General features: G+C 33.5%; 1 protein-coding gene and 1 long non-coding RNA gene across 22 annotated transcripts in view; one reads left to right on the plus strand and one right to left on the minus strand.

Moving 5' to 3' along the window:
- LOC147832840 (uncharacterized) overlaps nt 1-8,063 on the minus strand; it is a 418,098-nt gene that overhangs the window by 145,578 nt on the left and 264,457 nt on the right. The gene's annotated exons all lie outside the window — the stretch shown is intronic.
- Nucleotides 1-8,063, plus strand: part of plekha7a (pleckstrin homology domain containing A7a) — a 211,785-nt gene that overhangs the window by 73,825 nt on the left and 129,897 nt on the right.

Below are 8,063 nucleotides of genomic sequence, written 5' to 3' on the forward strand. Positions count from 1 at the left end.
CAACAATGTATATTACTGTGCAATTATAAACTTTATGAATTTTCAACAGTAACTTTTGAAACACTTTTAAAGTTCACCCAAAAATAAAAATGTACATTTTATTTTCCTTGTTTACAAACATGTATACGTTGCTTTAATATGTTGAACACAAAACAAGATCATTTGAAGAAAGCTGAAAACTGGTAACTATTAAAATCTATAGTAGGAGAAATTCTAAGTATGCCATGGGTTACCTGTTTTCAAAGAAAGGATCTTATTATGTGTTCAAAAGAAAAGGAATGTTAAACCAGTCTGGAACAAGAAGCGTAAATACATGATGAGTGAACTATCCCTTCAGGATATAAAATGTTTTTCAAAAAATTTTTGGACACTGTGAGTACAAAACAAAACTGTCCATAAAAAAAGGGTAGTTCTTTACTAGACTTTAGTGTTATTGCTGAATCTTACACCAGGCATGATTTTTGTTTAATACTAAATAAAGATAGATAAAAAAATATATATTTAAAATCATGATTCTGTTCACATTTGACAAGAAAAGTTAGCTAATGTTTTTGCACCTACAAAGGTTACCTTTTATCATTGTTTTACAGAGGAGAATTCCAGTCATACCAATAAGAATTTGTGCAGAGATAGTTCAGTTTTGCATAATGATTCACCACACTCATTTACTCATTTGTAGTAATTATGCAAATTTACTGCTGTGAACAAAAAAAGAAAAAGAAAGTTGGTTTGGATTTGGGACTTCCATGTGAAAGCTGTGTCAGATAATATTCCTAGGCTTCTGCATATGGTACATTTTTCTCATTTACTTAAAAAAAAATAGGTTGTTTCTCAAATGTGCGTCTTTGTGTTTTTGTTCAACGTCAACATCAATGTTATCACAGCACTTCGTTCATTCATTCATTTTCTTTTCGGCTTAGTCCCTTTATTAATCAGGGGTCATCACAGCGGAATGAACCGCCAACTTATCCAGCATATGTTTTTTATGCAGCGAATGCCCTTTCAGCTGCCACCCATCTTTGGGAAACACCCATGCACACTCATACACTACGGACAATTTATCTTACCTAATTTACCTGTACCACATGTCTTTGGACTGTGGAGGAAACCCAACCTGATCTCACGAGGAAACGAAAGTATTTTGTTTTGTCAGTTTAGTGGCCAATTCGTATGAATTCGTGGCACCCAACCCCATTCCTAACCCCAACGTCATTGGGTGATAAGCAAATCTTACTAAATTGAATGAATTAGATTGTTCAAATTCATACAAATTAGCCACTAAATCAAAAAATTACAAATTGCCTTGAGATTGCGTTGGGAAACCAGATCACCCATAGGAAACCTTTGCCAACACAGGAAGAACATGCAAACTTCACACAGAAATGCCAACTGACCCAGCCGAAAATCAAGCCAGAGACCTTCTTGCTATCCCAGCACTTCCCTCTTCACTATTATTTACAATTCAGAGATATAACTTGTTTATTTTAATTTATATTTTATTTTATACCACAGCTTCCGATTAAGCATGTGAAAAAAAAAAGATGTGAAAATAAACATTTTAATAAAGGCATAAACAAGTTTTATTTTCTCAAATTAATTAAAAAATGTGCTTTATTTTTATTATGCCAGATATTCAACAAAAGAAAAAAAAAGCGATAAATAAATTTATGAATGCTAGAACCCTTTTCCGTTGAAATGTGCAAGGGTCATGTGACCAACAGGAAGCTTGCAGGATCTCTTTTCTCACAGGATGTGTTTTGTGTTGTTGCTTTCTTCCGAGTTCGTTTTTTGCATTCTTGGAATTGAGAAACAAATCTGTTTTATTTTCTCATTCTAAAGATGTCACAGAAAGTATCAAGATTGATAATGGCATTGTGGCAAAAAAATAAATAAATAAATAAAAATTTTTATTAAATAATGATTGAGAGATTGGCAATGAGTTTGGATTAGAAATTAGTTAGTAATCTGAAAGAAAATGCAGACACCTAGACAATGGAAGACAAAGTGACAGCACACGAGTGATAGAATAACGGAGTGCTGGTTAGTCTCTCAGAATAAATCCAAGAGGTGTTTAAACTGGCTAGATGTGCATTACATGATCGGCTGATGACAAGGCTACTTGAGTAAGCATTTAGACACAAATCATTGACCTAAGCTGTAATAATTTAATTGCTCTTTAAATAAACAAAGATTACAGAAAGGTCAATGTCTGGATACAGTCTACACTTGTATTATTATTATTCAGTCGCAAAATGGGCACCATTGTAAAAAGAATATGTAAGTAAATATTCACATCAGTTAAGTGCCCGGATGAGCCTGTGTTATTAGTTTTGCCCCTTTTTATCTGAAAATAACATACTGTACCTTAGAATGTAATGATTGACCAATCAGAATCAAGTATTTCAGAGAGCTGTCTTACAACTTTGGATAAACAGCGCTTTCTATGGCGTTATTCTTGTATTGTACCAAATATAATTATGTTGGTTTAGATGTATTAACAAATATTGACAGCAGGTGAATTTTTTTCAGAAGAAAACTAACATCCTCTTTAACTTGTTAAACAGGATAACAGGTCACTCTAGTTTGTCCAGTTTGTTCACTAACAGTAGGGTTAGTGTTAAGTTGCTTTACATGTCATTTGAATACGGTGTCATCAGAGCAATTCTGTTTTCTCAACCGCTCTTCTGTCATTGTTTTACGCTACCAAGACCTGTCAGGTTCACTGAAATCTGATAGTAGAAAGGGATATTCCCACACTAGGAATGCGAAAATGCTTCCTCTATTGACATTTTTACACCAAAAGTCAATTCTCTTTGTGCCTACAGGGGATACACTCTGTTGTAGCAATAAATAGTGTCTTGCCACATTCTTAGTTAGTTAACATGTCAACACAAAATCCCACTCCACAAAAATAAATGTCTATATTATTTAGTCTTACAGAGAGCATTCTTTAAAGCAGCACTCTACTAATTTTACAACTCTCCTAGAGTTAAACAGTACGGTTTTACCATTTATGAATTCATTCAGACAATCTGTGTGTTTGGCAGGAGCGCTTTTACCTTAGCTTAGCTTAGCATAGATCAGTGGTTCTGAAACTTTTTTCACCAAGTACCACCTTAGGCCACTTTTCACATCAGTCGAATCACTGCTTCAGAATCAATTCTTAAACTTCGGAAACTGATTTTCAGCAGCTTATGACCAGGGCCAGACGGAATCTGCGGACGTTTTTTGCTATTTCTGCTGAGAATTTTAGTAAAAATCTGAGGATTTCTGCGGAATTATTTTGGGAGTATCCAGCGGAGTATCATGACTTACACCTTAATATATTAAATAAAAAGTAATAAATTACTGAATAAAAACTGAATAAATTCAGATTTACACATTTACTCAAGTAAATAAACAGAATTAATAATGGGCTAAAAATCTGCTGAAACCTGCGGAATTCTGCGGAAAAACTGCGGAAAATCTGCGGAATACTGCACGCGCAGATTCCGTGTGGGCCTACTTATGACACATTATACTAAAATAAACATTCTAAGTACAGCGCTGTGATCGTACGCTTCACAAAACAGCCAATGCTCATCATATCGATGTTATAGTACGCATCAAAGGATTAAAAGTGTCATTTCATTATTTGTCGATTCCTCCGCGTACCACTAGGAGGAAGCCCGCATACCACTACTACAGTTTGAGAACCACTGGCATAGATAATTGAATCAGATTAGACCATTAGCATCTTGCTGAAAAATGACCATAGAGCTTGGATATTTTGTTCTATGTAAACCTTGATCCTTCTGTAGTTATAAACTTTAAAAAATGATAAATTAGTAATAGATTAAGTTAACTTAATAGTTTTTTGCAAATTTAAATGGATTGAACATAAAATAATGAAGAAAATTAAAGAAATTAACAAATAAGGCAACCAAAAATGTACTTTGTTGCCGGATTCAGAATTCAGAATTTTTACTTTGATGCAAATTCTGAACCCCATCTATTGATTTTTAGTAGGCTGCGATCAGGACCAAAGTTTCTTGATTATTACACTGAAATGAGAGTATAGTTCCTAGACATATTGACCTATAATAAAAACTTTTAATTGTCTGTTGGTCTTGGTACACAATGAGAAGAGAAGAGTCAAGCTTTAAATAGGACAGTTATTCAAACTATTTGCTTAGTTTTGAGCGAGATCCTAATGGTCTAATCTGATTCAATTATCTATGCCAATCTAAGGTAATAGTTTTCCTGCTAGACACAGAGATATCAGCTGAACAGATTCAAAAATGGAAAAAAAAAAAGTTTAATTCTATTTAGAGGAGTTTTTTAAAAGTCTTTTAAATAATCTGCAGTTTGCATTATTTTATTATAAAGTTATTCATTTATTTATACATTTTAATTTTTTTCTCTTAGCCAGCTCTCTCTTTAAAAATACAATATTATGATTTTAGAAATAATGACAGGATTTCCTGTATATTATCTCTCGCTACTTTTTCAAGGCTCCGTTTGCTAAGTGTTGATGAGTGAGAGGAGTCATTGGTTAATCTCATTTTCCAGACATCTGAGCTATTGAATTTCCTGGTGTTTCTTTTCAGCTGTGTTTGGAGGTGAAAGAGGCTTGTAATAAGTACCAAAAGCAGAGATAGCAGTTTGCACATTGCAGCAGTGTTAGAAAGTTAATTAAAAAGACCTTTTGAACCTTGTTTTACCCGCTAGAGCCTTATTTTACTTGCTGTTCAATATCAAGAGCTGCTTTCATGAAGCCACTTGAAGAATCCGGTTTCTATCTTTGCAAATCTGAGTTGGAGGACTTTTAAAGAGCGTGTTGTTTTATTTATTTTTGAATCTCAGTGTTTTAGGTGATTTATGAAATGACATTACTGTACACTCAAATTTGATGCCATACTATTGGGTAAGTTTTCCTAAAGTGGTTCTGAAAACAGGCTTATGGTGGTATGATATTTTCATGTTGCGATTAGTAAGATTAATAAGCTTTTGTCATGATAATGACCAAAGCTGCAAAAAAGGAAACTTTGTTGGTGACAATAACTTACAGTAGTGGTTAAGTGCACTGACATATAGCACTGAGGTGCTCACATTGACCCAAATTTGATTCCTGGCCTCTGGAATCAATTATTGCCAATTATTCCTTTTTCTCTGCTCCCCATTCAATCCAGTCTCCTGTCTATAAGAAGAAGAAGAAAGTCTAAAAGACAAGTAGTTAACAATATATTACATAGATTGGCCAGTGTAAATGTTACAAGGCATTATAAAAGATGACACCAAAACTTTTGATCTGATTCATCAAAGGAACAGAGCTAATATTTAAAGAGCTGCTATTATGCATTAAAAATGTCATATTTGAGTTTGGGGTCTCCAACAACATATGCATGCATATGCTGATATGCATGCAAGGTCAAAAAACACTTTCATTGTCTTATTTTATGCATTTATGTTTACCTAATTATTTCAATCCCATATTAATTGTTTAGCGATTTATTTGTTTCCAAACCCCTCTTTTGCGTGAAGCTAATTTGTGCTGATTTGTCTGATGAGCCAGTCTGTTGTGATTGGTCGACTGTGTTCAGCATGAGACGGAGAAAAACGTCCAGCACGGTTAACACGGAAGTAGTTAGAGCACAGAGTATATGTTTGAGCAAAATGAGGGAGTTCATTAAAGCAATGCAGTTAAGCATCAGCATATTACTCTATTCTTAACTCTAACCCCAAGTAATAACAACAAACCATTCAGTATTAATTCACACAGTGTAAAAAAAAAAATACTATTTTGTAAATTAACTGTGCCTTATGTGTAGGAACAGCTAATGGTGGCCAATGACAAATGGCAAGAGATTGCGAGTACAAAACACATTTAAATCGGTAGAGGAAGAAGTACTTGTCCATTTTTCAACATAATTTTTTTTGACAATATGTAAATAACCCTATAGAGATTTAACCTTAGAGATGCATTAAAAGCACTGATCCATAAAAGATAAGTGATGACAAGCTGTGTGGAGCGATTAAAAGTTACAACACAATTAAATACATATTTTGCAAACTACGGAAAACTAGGCAACAATTTTAATCACACTTACATGTTCTGTAGGAAGGAGAAACACCTACAGAATCTGGAGGAAAAATAAACTGGTCCATATTAACTGTGTAACAGTTACTGACAAAGTCCCATACAAACCTTGCTAATCCTTCTATAAATAACAAACGACCGGGAATCCTGCGCTGCAGGGTAGGGTTTTTTTTATCAATCATCAGAAAAATGACAGGAACATACACAGCACATGGTATACTGTGGTGTTGTTGTGAAAACTAACTTTAACCTTTTATTCTACACAGCAGCATGTCTGGCAGTCTCTCAGTGATAGTAATCTTCGCACCATCTTCTGCTAATGTCTAAAGGGGAAGGCACGTTAACGTTTTAATGCCGTAATGGTCCGGCATTTCATATTTGGTAATGTCCAGTAGCAGGCAAAGGATGCGAACAAAAGACAAATTAGTCAATTGGCTCTGAGTTGACTCAATAGAATAAATATTTTTAAACAGTGCATTTTTATATTTAAACCTCAGCTGGAAGTTTTCATTTACTTAGAGCTCTGTTATACACTGCATTAATGGTCATTTTCAAAAACCCATAATAGGGGCTCTTTAATGTCACTGAGGAAATGCTTTGCTCCAATTAATATAGTTTGTTTCATTACTATCCAGCTTACGAAAAATGAAATTGATTGAAATTCAAGTTTTTTTTTTATTCTGCAACAGACTCAACAATCGTAGAAGGGGACATTTAAATGGTTTAGAAGCATAACAATAAAATCACATGCAAAATTAAAAAAAAAAAAATGATACCACTAAAAGACAAATAAGAAACAGAAAAGGTCCCATAACCGATCCCCGAGGAACAGAAATATGAAGTATAATTATTTAATGCAACTATAATCTGTAGAAATGGTACAATGGTTCTACCTTTGTTAGTATGTCTCATGACCTGCTGATTGAGAATGCCTGTTGTCATGTTATGTTCTGTGTTCTTATGTTTGTTGTGTTATGTGACTTCACAGTGTGTTGTTTCATGTGCTTCTGTGTTATTCCATGTGCTTCTGTGATTATCATGCGCTCCTTTGTACTGTTTTCCGGCCACTAGTGAGTTTCATGAGTTTCACCTGTGTTCCTCCTCTGTGTGTTATTAGAGTTATTATGCCCCTTATATTTATACCACTGAGTTTGGTTAGTTCCTTGTTTGGTTGCAAACCCTGTGCCCATACGAGTACAGTTGAATGATGGTTTGTTCTGTAGACTGTCGGAAAAAAATCTGCCTAAATGGGCTAATAATTTTGTCCTTAAAATGGTGTTTAAAAAATTTAAAACTGCTTTTATTCTATTTGAAATAAAACAAATAAGACTCTCTCCTTAAGAAAAAATATTATCAGACATACTGTGAAAATTTCCTTTCTCTGGTAAACATCATTTGGAAAATATTTAAAAAGGAGAAAAAATTCAAAGGGGGATAATAATTCTGACTTCAACTTTATATGAAGAATTCAAAATCCATCAGACCTCTTTTCTTGTAAATGAACATTTTCTATCCGGCTCCTCTGATAAGGTTCAAAAGTTTAATTTTATATGTAATGATAAGGTTATTAGCTAGTAAATAAAATACCCTTTTTTTCAAAAATGTCACTTTAGACAATTTTTTGTTTTTTAACAAGGGAAATTTTCTTTTGTGTCAAAACCAGCTAAATCCACTTCAGCTTTTTATGCAAAACCATCTAAATCCACCTATTGGAACAAGACAGTGTAATTAGTTGAAAATGAAGATGCCAATAGAAATTATTTTACCAAACATAGAACACATATATATGAGCAGGGAAAAGCAGAAGGAAAATAAATGAATGAAACCTGTAAAGTAAGTGCATTAATATACAACATTAAAACTGACATTAATTAAATCTTAACAATCTGTTGTCATTTCTGATATTTAGGATTTAAATTTAATATAAGTAAAACAATGTAAACATTGCAAACTTTGTAAGCTAAGCTTAATATATTCAAATAAT

The sequence above is a fragment of the Danio rerio genome, chromosome 18 (genome assembly GCF_052040795.2).
Source record: "Danio rerio strain M-AB ecotype USA chromosome 18, GRCz13ab, whole genome shotgun sequence".
NCBI lineage: Eukaryota > Metazoa > Chordata > Actinopteri > Cypriniformes > Danionidae > Danio > Danio rerio.